The sequence below is a fragment of the Erpetoichthys calabaricus genome, chromosome 2 (assembly GCF_900747795.2).
Source record: "Erpetoichthys calabaricus chromosome 2, fErpCal1.3, whole genome shotgun sequence".
NCBI lineage: Eukaryota > Metazoa > Chordata > Cladistia > Polypteriformes > Polypteridae > Erpetoichthys > Erpetoichthys calabaricus.
Window position 1 is genome coordinate 41,520,549 of NC_041395.2, and position 18,845 is coordinate 41,539,393.

At 39.6% G+C, this 18,845-nt stretch overlaps 2 protein-coding genes across 3 annotated transcripts in view; one reads left to right on the forward strand and one right to left on the reverse strand.

Annotated features, from left to right (window-relative positions):
• LOC114643433 (butyrophilin subfamily 1 member A1-like) overlaps positions 1–7,988 on the forward strand; it is a 152,228-nt gene extending 144,240 nt beyond the window's left edge. Inside the window, exons 22-23 of one of the 2 annotated variants that reach the window (XM_051922328.1) lie at positions 3,291–3,317; positions 7,662–7,988. The gene's annotated coding sequence lies outside the window, so the exon portion shown is untranslated. The remainder of the gene's footprint in view (positions 1–3,290; positions 3,318–7,661) is intronic. The other variant, XM_051922327.1, reaches the window with a different exon arrangement.
• Positions 1–18,845, reverse strand: part of LOC114644513 (uncharacterized) — a 216,685-nt gene that overhangs the window by 3,017 nt on the left and 194,823 nt on the right. The gene's annotated exons all lie outside the window — the stretch shown is intronic.

An 18,845-nucleotide genomic window follows, 5' to 3' on the forward strand; every position in this document is an offset into this window, starting at 1 on the left:
AGCACAAAAGTGAATATGAAAATCCATACACTGAGTCGTGCAACTTAAGAAGAGGTCAGACAGATGTGGTCTCTGGGAGTTTTAGCAAAGGAAGTGTGAATGTGAAAAAATAACAATGTTTTCATGGATTTAGGGATAAAGAAAGGTCAGTAAATTATTGTAAAACATTCTACTGAATGTTTTCAAGTGAATCCTGCAGATTAATCCTGTTTATTTGTATTGTTTTGCAAATTACCGAAAAATTCTCATTAAACAGTCCAGTTGTGAAAATGAAATGGTAATCTTCCAAATTTTGATTGGGGTCCTGTTTATTTTTGTTTTATCATGTGCATGCAAAGACCTTTGGCTGATTCCAAGCATGATGGGTAATTATACCCAACCCTTCTCAGAGAAGTACAACATTGGATGTTTTAGCCCAATATTCTACATGTATTCAGTATATGGTAAATTTTATTTAGTGTATTTTCTTCTTATTTTGGCTGCATGGATTTTAGTCTTGCACACTTTCAAAAAACACTTCCAGAAGGCATATTCAGTCTTTTATTGACCACAATGTGACTCATACTTGTGAAAATACACATTTTTAAATGAAGAAGCACCACTGTACTAATCCCTCAGGTCCTCTTCATTTTTTATGTACACAAAGATACGCTGCTTTCTAAAACGGGGGGCTGGTTGTTTCTCTGTCTGTGGACTGATTTTCTTCACGTATTTATAATCAGTAAGAAACAGTGAATAGGCAAAGTATATTCTTTCAGTTAAAGATACAAGACAGTATGAAACATTTCAGTGGTCCACTTAAACCACACACATTTCATTTCCATTCTTGAGTGTTTTATTGCCCTTCTTTGTAATCATTCCTTTAAACTTCTTCACTTGCTGCAGTCTACCTACACTACTCTGTTTAACGGGGCTTAATCTAAAAGATGTGATGCCACTTCCTTCTGATTATATCTATCTATGGCTCACATTTGATTCTTCAATCTTTGTTAATTCCACGTGCTTAGTAAGCCATCTGTACCTTCATAATTAAGACTTGGCCCATCCACAGCTGACCTTGTGTCTGGCCTACTTAGTGCAACATTACAAGCCCTCTCTACACCATGCTGCCCCCAGCAGTGAACTTATCTAGTAGGTATCTGTCACAACTTTGTTCAAATTAGGTATATATCAGTCACTGAACCCTAAATCCTGGACTCCAGCAATCATCAAGAAGTTTACTGTCCTACATGTTAACTGTTTCTACTGCAACTGATGATAGTGGAAAGGTAAGGAGCTATAAACAAACCTAGAGGTTTAATTAAAACAAACTGCTGCCAAATACAAACTCTTGCCCTAATCATATTTGTTTTGGTAACCAACACAGAAGCAAAAGCAACACATTATACAGTCATATGAAAAAGTTTGGGAACCCCTCTCAGCCTGCATAATAATTGACTCTACTTTTAACAAAAAAGATAACAGTGGTATGTCTTTCATTTCCTAGGAACATCCGAGTACTGCGGTGTTTTCCAAACAAAGATTTTTAGTGAAGCAGTATTTAGTTGCATGAAATTAAGTCACATGTGAAAAACTGGCTGTGCAAAAATGTGGGTCCCCTTGTAATTTTGCTGATTTGAATGCATGTCACTGCTCAATACTGATTACTTGTAACACCAAATTGTTGGGATTAGCTTGTTAAACCTTGAACTTCATAGACAGGTGTGTCCAATCATGAGATATAAAAGGTATTTAAGGTGGTCAATTGCAAGTTGTGCTTCCCTTTGACTCTCCTCTGAAGAGTGACAGCATGGGATCCTCAAAGCAACTCTCAAAAGATCTGAAAACAAAGATTGTTCAGTCTCCTGGTTTAGGGGGAAGGCTACAAAAAGCTATCTCAGAGGTTAAAACTGTCAGTTTCAACTGTAAGGAATGTAATCAGGAAATGGAAGGCCACAGGCACAGCTGCTGTTAAACCCAGCAGGTCTGGCAGGCCAAGAAAAATACAGGAGCGGCATATGTGCAGGATTGCGAGAATGGTTACAGACAACCCACAGATCACCTCCAAAGACCTGTAAGAACATTTTGCTGCAGATGGTGTATCTGTACATCGTTCTACAATTCAGTGCAATTTGCACAAAGAACATCTGTATGGCAGGGTGATGAGAAAGAAGCCCTTTCTGCACTCATGCCACAAACAGAGTCGCTTGTTGTACGCAAATGCTCATTTAGACAAGCCAGATTCATTTTGGAATAAAGTGCTTTGTACTGATGGGAGAAAAATTGAGTTATTTGTACATAACAAAATGCGATTTACATGGCAGAAGAAGCAGCATTCCAAGAAAAACACCTGCTACCTACTGTCAAATTTGGTGGAAGTTCCATCATGCTGTGTGATTAGTTCAGCGACTGGGGCCCTTGTTAAAGTCGAGGGTCAGATGAATTCAACCAAGTATCAACAAATTCTTCAGGATAATGTTCAAGCATCAGTCACAAAGTTGAAGTTACGCAGGGGTTGGATATTCCAACAAAACAATGAGCCAAAACACAGTTCTAAATCTACAAAGGCATTCATGCAGAGGGAGAAGTACAATGTTCTGGAATGGCCGTCACAGTCACCTGACTTGAATATCATCGAAAATCTATGGGATGATTTGAAGCTGGCAGCCATCACATTTAACTGAACTGGAGAGATTTTGTATGGAAGAATGGTCAAAAATACCTCCATCCAGAATCCAGACACTCATCAAAGGCTATAGGAGGCATCTAGAGGCTGTTATATTTGCAAAAGGAGGCTCAACTAAGTATTGATGTAATATCTCTGTTGGGGTGCCCAAATTTATGCACCTGTCTAATTTTGTTATGATACATATTGCATATTTTCTGTTAATCCAATAAACTTAATGTCACTGCTGAAATACTACTATTTCCATAAGGCATGTCATATATTAAAAGGAAGATGCTACTTTGAAAGCTCAGCCAATGACAAACAAAAATCCAAAGAATTAAGAGGGGTTCCCAAACTTTTTCATATGACTGTAAATGCAAAGAAGGTTCTAATTTTTTGGTTACTCCTTTCCTTAATGCAGCAGCTGCTTATCGCAAACTTCCTTCATTTCATTTTTAAGTCCAACTGAAGCCTAAACTTCTCAGACCCCTTAATGACCTCAGGGAGGTTGGTTTATCTCCATGCCCTATTGTTTAGTCAAATGCCACTCAATTTTTAGCATAATCTATTTAAAAATGTGATTAATTTACCAGTGGGGTTTTAAAATATAAGTATTGCTCATCTGTCTTTTTTTCTATTGCAGAAATGGAAAATCTCAGAAAGAATTTTGGTAAGCATACACATTTAATTAATATATAATATATGCTAACCCTGCTGAAAAGGCCCATCCTTTCTCCCACGTTTTACCTTTATGTCTGATTTCACTGATTGTTAGATTGTGGCAATCTGATTTTATTTTTATTTGTACCTTATTCACTACTGACCTGATTACTGAGGTCAGACTTACTTTTGTCTTCTGTGAACAACTTCCAGTCTTTTGCTTCCCAAATCCTGTTTAATCCCTTTGTGGTAGTGGAAGAGCTTTTACTAATCTGCGCAGAAACAGTAAGGCAACACCTTATCTTAAATGGAGTACCAGCTTACCTCACTCCTTTCAAACAAATAACCGTTGATCATGCAGTCTTATTTGTTCAAATGTTAAATATTTCTTGGATTCCATTCATTAGTTTTCTTATCAAATTCAGCATCATGTGGTTCTAAGGTTTGCCCTAACAGCAGTAGGCAAAAGCCAGAGACAAGGAGTTCAAGGTCCAGTCCAGAGAGCAGAGAACACTAAATGCACATATGAATGACTGTTTATACATTTTTAGACTGTGATTGGCAACCCAACAGTATGGTGGAGATGAATGGAAAATGATAAAGAAGCAGTGGAATAGAAACCCCAAACAATTCAACTAGCAGGAGTGTAATCCTGTCTTTTCCTAAATGCAAAATACAGTGAAAAAGAGCAAGGTATTTTTCAGAGTCATCCTTATAAATTAATCTGTGAGTCTTTAAATGTGAAAAATGTGACATCACATTAAATGTGTTTTGTCAGTTACCTGAAATTATAAGACCACACTTTAACATTTAATTTGTTCATATTGCTTTTTATGTGGTTAATGTGCTAAAAATTTCTGTGAATATTTTTAACGCAACCTCTAAATACGTTCATTTAATCCTGTAAAACTGATTGCGTCAAATATTTTTAATGAAGAAGTGCCAAATGAATCCATGTCTATTAATTGTATTGTAGTAATAGGTCACAGGTGCTTGATTGTTTCCTATGTTATTTCATGATAATGATCTTCATCCACACACCATTACAGTTGTCACCTGTCCCTTATAATATGGAATTGTCCTGTATTGGAACATAAAATATTGAATTTGTAAATAAGTGATGCGATTCACTCTGTATTTTTATACACATTATTATATGGTTGAAATAGTTTTACTGTCAAATAATGCAAAGAGTACGCGACACGTGTTTCGCCCTAATTCTGGGCTCATCAGGCGTACACACTCACTGCACCCCCTCTCGGGGAATTGAACCTCGGACGTCAGCGCTAGAGGCGAAGCCCCTAACGCAGCGCCACGGCGTGTGGTTCATTTATATATGCACTATTGCTTCAAAGTGCAGAGAATAATATGAGAACAGTTAAAATCAAACCAGTTACACAAGTGGAGTGAATGAGTTTAATTTTGGCACACTAAGAGAAGAACTGTGCAGTCTTTGAGATTGCATGTCAATATCATCATTGCCATTAATGTGCATTCACACATTAATAATTAAAAAAATTACATTTCTCAGTATATTACTATAGTGATGTCTGCTAATCCTAGCCAGCCCATAAAAGATACAGTTGAGGTATGGTCCTGAGTAGGAGATAGAATGCCAGTGGGTCAGCCCTGTCCCTGGTGATGTCTGTGGAGGAATAGCTGACCTAAAACAGCACAGTGCAACTGCTACCCATGTGTCCGAGCAGCTAAAGTGGATATGACACAGAGTGGAATATCTCAATTCCTTATACCTCTCTCAGGCTTCCCACAAAGAAGACATGGAATATGGGTATGTTGTTATCATCATGTTGCTATCATCCCTTGAACGAGTATAAATAAACTGGTATTCTTAAGCATCTGGCTGAAAAAATAGTCAGAAAATCAATAATACCTTATTTGTTATCTCCTTATCATTTTAAGGACAGAAGTATTCACAGAATCACTCAAAGTGCTAGACTAATTTGCATTATGATGTGGTTCAAAAAAGCTAAAACATTTACTTTGAGCCATTGACTGACTAGTGTTTCACTATTTATTCAGTTGTTTCTGTTGCACAAAACTGTTCAATAAACTTCTTCTTCTTCTTTTGGCTGCTCCCGTTAGGGGTTGCCCACAGCAGATCATCTTCTTCCATATCTTTCTGTCCTCTGCATCTTGTTCTGTTACACCCATCACCTGCATGTCCTCTCTCACCACATCCATAAAACTTTGCATAGACCTTCCTCTTTTCCTCTTCCCTGGCATCTCTATCCTTAGCATTCTTCTCCCAATACACCCAGCATCTCTCCTCTGCACATGTCCAAACCAATGCAATCTCGCCTCTCTGACTTTGTCTCCCAACCGTCCAACTTGAGCTGACCCCTCTAATGTACTCATTTCTAATCCTGTCCATCCTCATCACACCCAATGCAAATCTTAGCATCTTTAATTCTGCTACCTCCAGCTCTTTTTTCTGCTTTCTGGTCAGTGCCACCATCTCCAACCCATATAAGATAGCTGGTCTCACTACCGTCCTGCAGTCCTTCCCTTTCACTCTTGCTGATACCCGTCTGTCACAAATCACTCCTGACACTCTTCTCCACCCATTCCACCCTGCCTGCACTCTCTTTTTCACCTCTCTTCCTCAATCCCCATTACTCTGTACTGTTGATCCCAAGTATTTAAACTCATCCACCTTAGCCAATGCTACTTCCTGCATTCTCACCATTCCACTGACCTCCCTCTCATTTACACACATGTATTCTGTCTTGTTCCTACTGGCCTTCATTCCTCTCCTCTCTAGAGCATCTCCACCTCTCCAGGGTCTCCTCAACCTGCTCCCTACTATCGCTACAGATCACAATGTCATCAGCAAACATCATAGTCCACGAGGACTCCTGTCTAATCTCATCTGTCAACCTGTCCATCACCATTGCAAATAAGAAATGGTTCAGTGCCAATTCCTGATGTAATCTCACCTCCAACTTGAATGCATCCGTCACTCCCACCACAGACCTCACCACTGTCGCACTTCCCTCGTATATATCCTGTACAACTTTTACGTACTTCTCTGCCACTCCCAATTTCCTCATACAATACCACAGCTCCTCTTGAGGCACCCTGTCATATGCTTTCTCCAGGTCCACAAAGACGCAATGCAACTCCTTCTGGCCTTCTCTGAACTTCTCCATCAACCTCCTCAGAGCAAACATTGCATCTGTGGTGCTCTTTTTTGGCATGAAACCATACTGCTGCTCCCTAATCATCACCTCACTTCTTAACCTAACTTCCACTACTCTTTCCCATAACTTCATGCTTTGGCGCATCAGTTTTAATCCCCTGTAGTTACCGCAGTCCTACACATCCCCCTTATTCTTAAATATCGGCACCAGTACACTTCTTCTCCACACCTCAGGCATCCACTCACTTTCCAAGATTCCATTAAACAATCTGGTTAAAAACTCCACTGCCATCTCTCTTAAACACCTCCATGCTTCCATAGGTATGTCATCTGGACCAATGGCCTTTCCATTTTTCATCCTTTTCATAGCTGTTTTTACTTCCTCCTTGCTAATGCGTTGCACTTCCTGATTCACTATCTCCACATCATCCAACCTCTCCTCTCTCTCGTTCTCTTCATTCATCAGCCTCTCAAAGAACTGTTTCCATCTGCTCAGCACACTCTCCTCGCTTGTGAGTATGTTTCCATCTTTATCCTTTATTGGTACAGGTCCTTTTCTCCCTTCTTAGTGTGTAACCTCTCATACAACTCATCATATGCTTTTTCTTTAGCCTTCGCCACCTCTCTTTTCACCTTGCGCCTTATCTCCTTGTACTCTTGTCTACTTTCTGCATCTCTCTGACTTTACCATCCTCTTCTTCTGTATACTCTCCTGTATTTCCTCATTCCACCACCAGGTTTCCTTTTCCTCCTTCCTCTTTCCAGATGTCACGCCAAGCACTCTTCTTGCTGTCACCCTTACTACATCTGCTGTAGTTTCCCAGCTGTCTGGTAACTCTTCACTGCCACCCAGTGCCTGTCTCACCTCCTCCCTAAACTGAACCTTGCAGTCTTCCTTTTTCAACTTCCACCATTTGATCCTTGGCTCTGCCCTCATTCTCTTCCTCTTCTTGATCTCCAGCGTCATCCTACAGACCACCACCCTATGCTGCTTAACTACACTTTCCCCTGCTACCACTTTGCAGTCTTCAATCTCCTTCAGATCTCCTTCAGTCTCCTTCAGAGCAACTCCTTCAGATCAAGTCTACCTGTGTGCATCTTCCTCCACTCTTGTATGTAACCCTATGTTACGTTCAATAAACTAAACTGTTCAATAAACTAACTGGAATAATTTAATATGCATGTGTTTCCCAGATTTCTCCCCTGCACATCTGCTAAATGTGCTGCATTCTGCAGCATTAAACAGCACCTATGGAGAGGTGAAAACAGATACAGACTCTTGTATCCTGCCAAACTGAAAGTGGTTATTGAAGATCAGTTTTTCAGTCCTCCGGATGAACTGGATAAAGCCTGCAATCTGGACAATTTTTAATGCAACATTTCTGGCTTATGGCTACATTTTGGTTAATTGGTTATCAAAAAGTAAACAGCTATTGACAGTTTTTTTTTTGTTTTTTTTTTGCATAAGCTTCAGTTACTATATTGAAATTTCTTCCATTAATTATATGTACACTTTGGCTACCACAGTTATTGATTTTATTAAAATGTAATTATTATACTGAAATTTCTTTAATCAATTATATGTACACTTTGGCTATGACAAAGTATTCTGCTTTTTACAATTTTTTTTTTACATCATACCCTTGGTTTATTATATTGGGACTGTTTAAGATCATATCCTTGGTTTATTGTATTTGGACTGTATTTTCACAAGATATTTCAGTTTTAACCAATTTACACTGCTACTGGGGGTATGTTTTGCTTTGCATGTCAGAGGACCGGGACTTTGCGAAGTCTTACTTGCTTCACTTGCAGACGCAAAGTGGGAGGGGGTTGGGTTTGGGGGGAGGGTTGAAAAAGAGGAATGCTGTAACTGCCAACTTAACAATGGACTTCATGCCTATAACATCTGGCAATAATATGAAATCTATTTAAAAGCTATCATATTTAACAATGTACTACCTTAATATAAGACCACAAAATGTCAAGAAAAGTTCAGACACAATGTTTCTATGACCAAATAGTGAACTTTGTGACCTGGAATGTCAAGGGTCTCAATCATGAATTAAAGAGAAAGAAACTACTTTCTCACTTAACAGGTCTAAATGCCAAGATAGTAATTTTACAGGAGACTTAATTATTAAGCAAGGACCACTTTTGGTTGCAAGGAGAGTGGTCTGGCCAAATTTTGTACTCTGACTATACAAAGAAAACTAGGGGTATGGGAATCTTAATACAAATGATTAATATCTATGTACCTAATGTGGATGGTAGAGATTTCTTTCAAAATGTATTTGCATTTATCCCTATTGTGAACACTCACAAAATTATAATGGCCGGAGTCTTTAATAGTGTTTTAAATCCAGACCTGGATAGATCCTCAGATACAGTGGCGATAACTTTCAATACAGCAGAGATAATTACATAGTTTGTAAGGGATCATAACTTATCAGACCCACTGAGACTTTTAAATCTTATCCAAAGAGCATACTCTTTCTTCTGATCCGTATATAATTGTTAGCCAAGGATTGATTATTTCCTTATAGACAATATTTTTTTCCACACTATTAAATCTTGTAAGTACAATGCTATTGTTATCTCTGACCATGCCCGCTCTGATCATGGAGCTTAAATTACTGTGTCCTACACAAATACATCTTGTAGCTGGCGTCTTAACACCCTGTCATGCTGATGAGCTGATGAGAACTGTACATAATTTATATCCAAGCAAACTGATTATTTTCTTGAGAAAAATGCATCCTCAGAGGTCTCAGCGGGTATACTCTTTGAAACTCTGAAGCCATTTATAAGAGGACAGATTATTTCATACCAGTAGCGGCGCACTGCACAAATACACTTGAGTTGAGCATTCCTAGTTTTCATACTCTTTCTCTGTACATTTAGCATTCATTTTCTCAGAGGTTGATGCACTTGGTGCTTTCTGAGCAACTCTTCTTTTTTCCACCCTAGCGGCCCGCTTCTTCTTTTCACGTTAAAACTGATTAAGTCAGTGTTTGTGTTGCAATTACTTAGTACATTTTCTTTAATTTTTCACTTAAGCTGGCACTTAAGTGTTCAATCTGCCTCAAGAATGATTTATGATATGAAGAGGTAGAGGAAGGTGGGAGGGAATGAGAACGGCGCCCGTACGCATGTGCCACACGGCTGCCCTTCTGATCGCTGCTGGGAGTTGATTCTACAGTAAAAATAAAAATGAAAAGAGGAATAACCTTGGAGGTCAATCATCACCCCAAAAGTGGATAGTAGACATCACATAGTATATATGTACCAAATTTCAGGTCAATTGGTCAAACAGTTTGCGAGCTACAGGTGATTTAAAATCCTGGACAGACAAATGAACAGCCATGGTAGCGTACTATATAAGAAGATCTTTCTCACAAAAGTTGATTGGAAACCAAGAAGTCATCTGAGTTAATCAATGAAATTACCAGAATAGATCTTGAATATGCCAGGTCACCAAATGAGACATTTTTTAGGAAAAGAGGTTTTCCAGTCAGAATTTAACCTCTTAATAATTAAAGAAATGGAACAGCTTATCTTTAAATTGTGACTTCACTATGAACATGGAGAGAAAGCCAATAAGATATTAGCCCAACAGATCCACAAGCAGGAAGTCCACAATGCAATAACAGCATTTACTAGCACAGACGGAAATAAAATTATTGACCATAAAGTTCTACCCAGAAGGACTGAGAAAGTGCTTCTTTCTGTAATATCACTAGACCAAACCACTTTTTTAAAAGACAGACCCGCAACTTCTAATCTTCAACGTTTGTTTAATATAATATATTCAACCATTAAATCTAAAACCCCAGAGATCTTTATCTTTAGATGCAGAAAAAGCATTTGATATGGTTGAATGAGACTACCTATTCACCACAATGCACAAATTTGGTTTCGGCCCAAACATATGTCCATGGATCAAACTATTTTATACTTGTCCAGAAGCCTCAGTTTGTACAGTATTAACAACATTATTTCAGACTATTTCAAACTAGAATGTGGTACTTGACAAGGATGCCCCTTATCACCTTGGCTCTTTGCAATCACCATTGAACCAATGGCTGTATACTTTTTGAATAAAAGTGTGCTTTTTCCAGTGAATTCTCTAGTATACAATATTAGACTTGACACCTTCCCATTTATCTTAGCAGATCAGTTTAATTATCTAGGGGTAAGCATAACAAGTAAATATAAAGCTCTTTTTCAACAAAATTTTGCTGTCTCCATGGAAAAAAAAAATAAACAAGATGTGAATAGATGGTCTATCCCCCATTTTATATTAGCAGGGAGAATCAACATTGTTAAGATGACCATCTTTAAAAAGCTTCTCTTCCTATTTGAAAGCATCCCTATATACATTGATAAATCATTTTTTAAGAAATTATACTCAATCATAACCTCATTTATTTGGAATTCAAAACATCCATTCATCCAAAGAGCGACTCTACAGCGACCTTAAGCAGAAGTGGGCATGGCACTACCTAACTTTCAGTTTTGTTGCTGGGCGGCAAATATACAAGCTATAAACACGTGGGCCCTCATGTATAACGCCATGCATAGAATTCACACTAAAACATGGCATATGGACAAAACCAGAAATGTGTATACGCACAAAAAAATCCAGATGCAGAAAACTGTGTGTACACCAAGTTTCACGCACTTCCCCTTTATAAATCCCAATGAACGTGAAATTTAACGCATGTGCACGCACCTACAGCCCCACCTCGACTCCTCACAGAATTTTGCCTATTTTAATATGGAAATCAATACAAATATCACGTTCTGTTCTGTGTTTTGTTAAAAGACAATGGCAAAATCACGTGGAAAAAAGAAGAATTTCAGCAAATGTGAAGTGGAGGCAAGGAAAAATGTATTATTTGTTGGCTTAAGCAGTGGTATAATCAAGAAAAGAAAGTTATTAAGTGATACAGTGTGGCGGAGAAACTCGAAAAAGGAAGCAGTCAGATATCAAAGTAAACATGAAAAGGCGAATCGCAGTCCACTGTCTTGTTTATTCTGTTTCAGAGAATATTACAAAAGCTGACCAACTGTGCGATGCTCAGGTGGTGATGGTGCTAATATGCCGAGCACATCTTCAGATGCAGGCTGCACACACACCTCTGCCTTGGACATTGCTGCGCAACCATCTGGCTGTGTGCTGACGGACGCTGTTCTGGAGTCACAAAATGCAATAGTGGACGCAGTAAGAGATGTGGCCAGTGAACTAAGGAATATATGTAGGGGCTATGTGATGTTGACCACAATTTAAAAGAATTGGTTAAAAAATAAATTCTTCATCTGATTACCTGTTTTTACATTCTGCTAATTACATTCAAGCGAATCTGTAATGCTGTCGATGTGGCTGATCATTTGGTGGGTCAGGTTCATCATTTCGCATCTTTTTAGGTATGGGCAAGCCGCAACACACTTTCTGTAGAGCAGCACATTAATAGAGTGGAAATGCGTTCTATTTACATAAACAAATTCATTCTCTGAAGGCGCTTGTATAGTGTAGCATCTGTGCTAAACAACACAACAGATCGATTCTGTTCTGTTTACATGGCTATTTCAGGTGACTCGCTGTCTTTAAAAGAACTGCTAGCCTTTTGCAGTATTAGTTGGAAAAACCACCTGTGACTGTATGGTGCTGTCGTTTTTATAGGTTCTCCTGCTCTATATGATGTAATGCCAGCTCATTCTTTTGGTGATTCATCCCTCGTTGATGTAACTTGTCCAGCGCTGTTGTAATTGCAATGTGTGCGCAGCTGACCGCTTTAATTACATTTGGAAAACCGGATTGCTGCGAATTGCGCTTTGATGTTTCACAGTTCAACCATGGTGTAAGAGAATCTTATCTATTTGGATGACAAGCGGATAGTACCATCCTATGCAGCTAGCATTGAGCAGCTCAGTGATGTTTGTGAAACACCTGATGAGTCAGCAAATTCACATTGAAAAGCTCCTGTGGTTAAAAACCCAAGAGTGCACAGAACTTGCAAAGGAGCAGGTAGAGCACAATTCCTCAAAGTCTGCCTTTGTAAAGCCGGCACCAGATCAGCACACAGCTCCGAGAGAATAGCTCTAGGAAATCGAAATGGACTTAGAAGCCAGTCATCATCATCATCATTTATAAATACATGCTCACTTCTAATTCTTCCATTTGCGATGTCTTCTAACAACGCTAAAGCAGCCACGGTAGTTGGAATACTTTAGCCATTCCAGGCACCATTATATTATTACAGAATGATTACAATCAAGTGAATTAAATTCATGAATGATATGCAGTTAATTTCAGTGTATTTGATAAATCCCATGTCATTGTTGCAAATATGAAAAAAGAAAGATAAATGACACAGAAACAGTGAACTGCTTTGATACTGTGTGCCGCCAGTTTGCAAAATTGAGCAGAAAAGTGCATGCGCAAGGTAGGGGGCTACTTGAAAATGTTTGTGGCTTTATGCCAAGTTTACTTTTTATACATGGCAAAGTGTGCGAGGAAATGGGCATATGTAACATTTTTGTGCGTACGCACTGTTTATACATGAGGCTCCTGGACATCGACACAAATCGCTGAATATATACAAGCCTTGTCTGTGATTGAAATAAAATCTTGAAGTACTTCTTTATATTCCCTGCTCTGTGCCCCAGTTAAAACAAATTATTGTCAATACACTGATAATCCAATTGCCCTTCATTCTTTCAGAAAATGGAACCAATGTAGGAAGCACTTTAAGACACTTAGATTTAAACACTTAGAGACATCTACAGAGATGATGCCTTCGCATCCTATGAAGAATTACGCTTCAAATTTAACTTCTCATGAGTGGCACAGTGGGTAGCGCTGCTGCCTCACAGTTAAGGGACCAGGGTTCGCTTCCCGAGTCCTCCCTGCGTGGAGTTTGCATGTTCTCCCCGTGTCTGCATGGGTTTCCTCCCACATTCCAAAGACATGCAGGTTAGGGTCATCGTTAACATGTTAACATTATACAGTGATATTGTCTGTTATACCTGTATTTTTATTACTCTTTAATATTGTTTTTTATCAGTATGCTGCTGCTGGAGTATGTGAATTTCCCCTTGGGATTAATAAAGTATCTATCTATCTATCTATCTATCTATCTATCTATCTATCTATCTATCTATCTATCTATCTATCTATCTATCTATCTATCTATCTATCTATCTATCTATCAGTAAGTTTATGTACAGTATGTAAAAATTGTTACTGTTATATATTGCTGCTTATAGTTTAAAAGCATTTGCCAAACTATTTTTTTATTTGTGCACTGAATTCTATGTTTCTTTCCTTTGTAGTTTCACACCTTCTCTTTGTTAATAAACTGGAAATTAGAACACCTTGTGTCAAACCAGTCTCCAAGTCATTATATTGGTAAAAGGAGGAGTTTATCTGTCAGAATATCAATTACATCGTAATAGTGAAAACAGAACAGTGAAACAGGTGCTGCCTGGCAGGCTTTATAACAGGTTACAGATTGGACTGAATGGATCACATACTGCATCTGTTGGTACAAAGTTGTACAGAAAATACACACGCGAGCTGTCTAAACAATGTCAAAGAAACAGCTGTCTGTTTTTGAGACCAGGGGGGTATTTTCCGTACGTCGCTTAAACCATCCGAGATCAGGTGCCTCATCTTGGATGAGTTAATGCCAGTGAAACTCATCCAGATAAGTCGGTTTTTCAAACACAGCTGTGTATTAGATTAGTCGAGCTGGATCTAATCATCCGAAATGAATGCGCGCGCCCGCGCTGAGTGAAAAGCCCATATATATTGAGTCTAGAAAACATGATCTGCAAGTCTTTGATAGGCTGCAACAAAATGACGAAAGAACGGGCGCATTTTTTTTTCACACAAGCGGAGCAACACCTTTCATTCGAAGGACATGAAGAATTTCAAGATTTAATATGCACAAGGGGTAAGACTGCAAAAGCAGCCCAGACCAGAAAAGACGGCTGGTAAAAACTGGCAGACAAATGAAATGCGTGTGCATTGCACTTACTGAATGCAGCGTTTCATTTCGTATGTGTCAGATTAATTATTATTTAATATGTCATAATTCCATATCAAACGTGAGCACAAGGAGAACACGGGAACAGGTCAAAGTGAAGTACAAGAATATACTTCAAACTGGTAAATATTGGTATAACTATTTAAAGAATTGATGACATAAAGAATCATATATAATGTAAAGAACATTAATTTTAAAGCTAATAAGAAGGCAGACAAGCAAAAAACAGCTGGAGGTCCACACGGTTCAGACCTAACCCCTGCAGAAGAGTTGGCTCTCCAGCAAAATACCCATCGCCCTGTTTCTGAGGGCATTCCAGGGGGAAGCTCCTCCTCAGAACCAGTGGCAGGATGCAGTGGTCACTTCATTTCAGGTAAAGGATGGTCATTGCATATATTTGTCCTCCATGTGTGCCATAGGTATGTTCCATATAGCCCTCTTTTTTGTTGGGTCATTTGCAGGGAATGTCATATCCCTAGAACCTGTGTCTGACCAACGAGATATTGACGAAGGTCAAATATTTGATGAAGACACTGTGTCTGATTATTCATCAGGTGGAGAGGTACATTTTCCAAATAATGTTTGATCAAACTCCACTCTGATCAGTCCCATGTGCCCCAATCACATTTGGAAACCCTGGGTAATGAGAATGTTAGGCTGATTGTGAGATTCTTTATGGAATACCTTCAATGGCATGAAATACCTGTTTTGTCTGCACATGCAGGTGTCCAGGAAACACAATGAAAACCCAAAGGAAATGTTTCAGAACCAAACAGACTTTACGAATTGCCTGGAAAACTGCACTTTTCGATAGATGTTCCGCATCGCCTACAGTATATAAAAAAGTGCCGCTTGCAAGAAACCTCAAAGCAATGCATACTGTCTGTGTGGTTGTGAGAGCCCGACTTCGGCGAGTTCGACTTTGAATATACGGAGATAATAAATCTTTGAGGTACAATATTCCCCCTCGGCTAAAGCGGTATCTTTCGTGCAGAATTTCCTCCAGGAGCAATAAAGGATCTTGCCGATCACGCAAAACCCTCTCTATATGAAATTCTCTTCGTATAATTTGCGCACCAATATCAATTGGTCGCTCATTCATGAACGGCGAAGCCATGACTGGATGACTTCCATGCACCGTCACTGATCACGTGTGTAAACTAATCCTTGTTTACGTAGAACAAACCTGCTCTGAGTAGGTTTGCGGATTTGGATGTGTTGCTATGACGACACTTCCAGAAAGAGTTTCAAAAAACCGACAGATCCAGGATCAGGGCAAATCGTCAACGATTACATCCGGCTAAGCGAGTAATCCACATACGAAAAATACCCCCCAGGTCCCCTGTGTCATGCTCCTCAAACGTTCAAGCAAGTTATATAGCAACGCAGTGGCCACCACAGCGAGCACAACAGCTGAAGCAGCATAGGTTCGAGAGGTGTTTGGTAATGAAGAAACGCAGATACAAACAGACAGTGCATATAGAGGCCACTTTGGAAAAACTAGAGAGAGAGAAAGAGAAGCGGATGCAGTTGTGGCCAAAGCTGAAGCGCTGGAAGCAGTGGTCATTACTGAGACTGAACGTACAAATATGGAGGCAAAACATGAAAACAGAAAACTTAATTTACCACTTGATGCGGAGCTCAGTCTTCACAACACTGCCCAACATACCTCAGAGTACGTTTTTGAACACAGTGACCTGCACTGTAACTCTCAGTTAATTTTAAATGTAAAACATATCTTCACCATTGAATCGGCCAGTACACACCTAGTCTTATTTTTTAAGAAAAGAAGACACTGCTCAAAGCAGAATTGCATACAGTAACCCCTTCATACAGCAGATGCGAAATATTCAGGCTACAATATGGGGGAAGCTCCATTCACATACACTGTAAAAGGTGTGATGGAGGTGTGCTTTGGGGGTGACATCCAACAGATATATCTATACACCAGCATACAGTAGCACCCCTGCCATTCACTTACATGTTCATAAAACTCCTTCAGACTTTGCTAAATTCTTTGCTCATTGCAAGCTTGTCAGTAAGGGTCTCACAAAATCTGATGATCATCCTGAAAGCTATTGAGCCTGGCAATCTTTATTCCAGAATGCAGTTAGAGACTTAGACCTGTCAGCCAATGAAGATGTGGACTCTTTAGTCAAGTGTCTCAGAAGTGAATCAGCACAGCATGAAAAAACGCACAAGAATTATAAACATAAATCACTGAGACAGGGGACTGAGAATGGTAAGGGCAAGGCTTGAGAAATGTTACAGCTTGCCAGAGACGATCGAAAATGCACTCTTCCAATGAATCAATGACTTCCCAAAATTATTCATCAAAAATTACCAGAAGCTTAGAGAGTTAGGTGATACGTTGATGGAACTCCAGGTTACCAAGGATGAAGGAGATTTGCAGGGTCTTATATTTCTAGACACTGCATTTGGTGTCAGCTCAGTTGTGCAAAAACTGATGTACAACCTACAAGAGAAATGGACAGCAAGAGGATTCAAGTATAAACAGTGTGAAAGAATCGGTCTCAACACACGAGTAAGATTTGGGGCAGCCACCCTTATATTGTCCCTGGCTGCAAAAGGGTATTGAATGAAGCAGTGAAGTGCTCTGTTTGAGTTCCAAAACTGAACTGCCTGAGTAGTGAAAAGATGGCAGCTTTAAAAGCCAAAACCAGAAGTGATGTCATCTAGGATTGGAACCAGAAGTGGTGTTGTTCTGGGTGCTGGAACCGGAAGTGACATCGGCCTGGCCTCCGAAACCGGAAGTGGTGTTATCGATGTTGAATCAGGCAGGTTTTCCCGTATTTGGCCTGCAGAGACAACAGAAGTAGGTTTAGCGCACCCCACCACCCCCTGGCCTGGCGGGTAATTACGTCCACTTGGTCCATTCACCTTCCTCTTAATTGCACGTGTGACAGCAGCAATACAGAGTCTCCTTCTCCCTATTTTCCTTTTTCATGGATGTTATTTGTCAGCAAGCAAAGGCTAAGAACGATCCAAGCTTCATTTTTGGAGTGTCTCAATAATGCTTGTACCAAACCGGAGAAGTCTTCTACCTCACACACTTACCTGAACACAGCCATAGCAGTCCTCCAAACAAATACATCCTCCTCAGAATCACAATGCAAAGCCTCCACTTCTTGTTCTGCAGATGAAGCTGAAATGTCTAAAATAAAGGACCCAAGCAGGCAATGCCCTTTACGCACAGGAAACCTCATCCATTTCAGAATTTCTGTGCCTTTAGGGAGAAGTCATTGGAAGACCTCATGGCCTTTCTCAGAATCAGTAATGTATGTTTTAAGTGTTGCTCTTCAATATCCCATCTTGTAAAGAACTGTAAGGTCAGTTTGAAATTCTCAGAGTGCAACAGTGACAGTCATAATGCAGTTTTGCACCCTGGTCCAGAACCATAGACCACACAGGATGGAAATCAGATCAGAGGGCATGGCAGCAAGGAACCCAAACACTGCACCCCCACCAGAGGTAGATACCCAGTGCACTGATCTTTGTAGAGAGGGTGCAAAAGGCAGATGCAATGTAGGTCACCCAAATGAAGTGATAAGACTTTGTGCTATCCTTGATGAGCAAAGTAATAAGTTCCTAGCAAGCCCAGCATTTTTCAGCCTTTTTAAAATAAAGGGTCCGGTACTCCTTACAATCATAAAACCTGTGCAGAATAGTGAAGACAGATAAAGGGAGAAGAATCTGGTTATCGGACTGAGTCGCTTGATGGACAGCTATGCATACCACTGCCAACATTGATCAAATGCAGCCAGATTCCTGACTATAGATCAGAACTTCACACACCAGAGGTAGCCATTCATCGTCATGTGCATTTAAGACTTCTACCTTTCCAGATCCCTGAACTTTATCTGCAGGCTCATTTACTACTGCTCCTTGGGAAAGACATTATAAGGGTCCATAAAGATAGGAAACAAATAAATGACTCACACAATTCTCCTTATGACCAGAAACTGGACCTAGGATGGGTCATAGTACAGTACATAAAGTTTACTAGGAAACTCTGTGTCTTCTCTGATGCCTCTGTTAATTCAATAGCTGCTGTCGCCTACATTAAAACCATAAACCTTAAAGGACGATGCAACATTGGGTTTGTTATGGGAAAGCAAAGCTGGCTCCACACCCTGAACTCACCATACCAAGACTAGAGTTCTGTGCTGCAGTGTTAGTGGTAGAGCTCATTTCATCAGAAAAAGATGTACTTGAAGAGACTGAATTTTACACAGACAGCAAGGTACTGTTAGGCTACCTTCACAATGAGACAAGGAGATTCAACATTATTGTCAATGGCGCG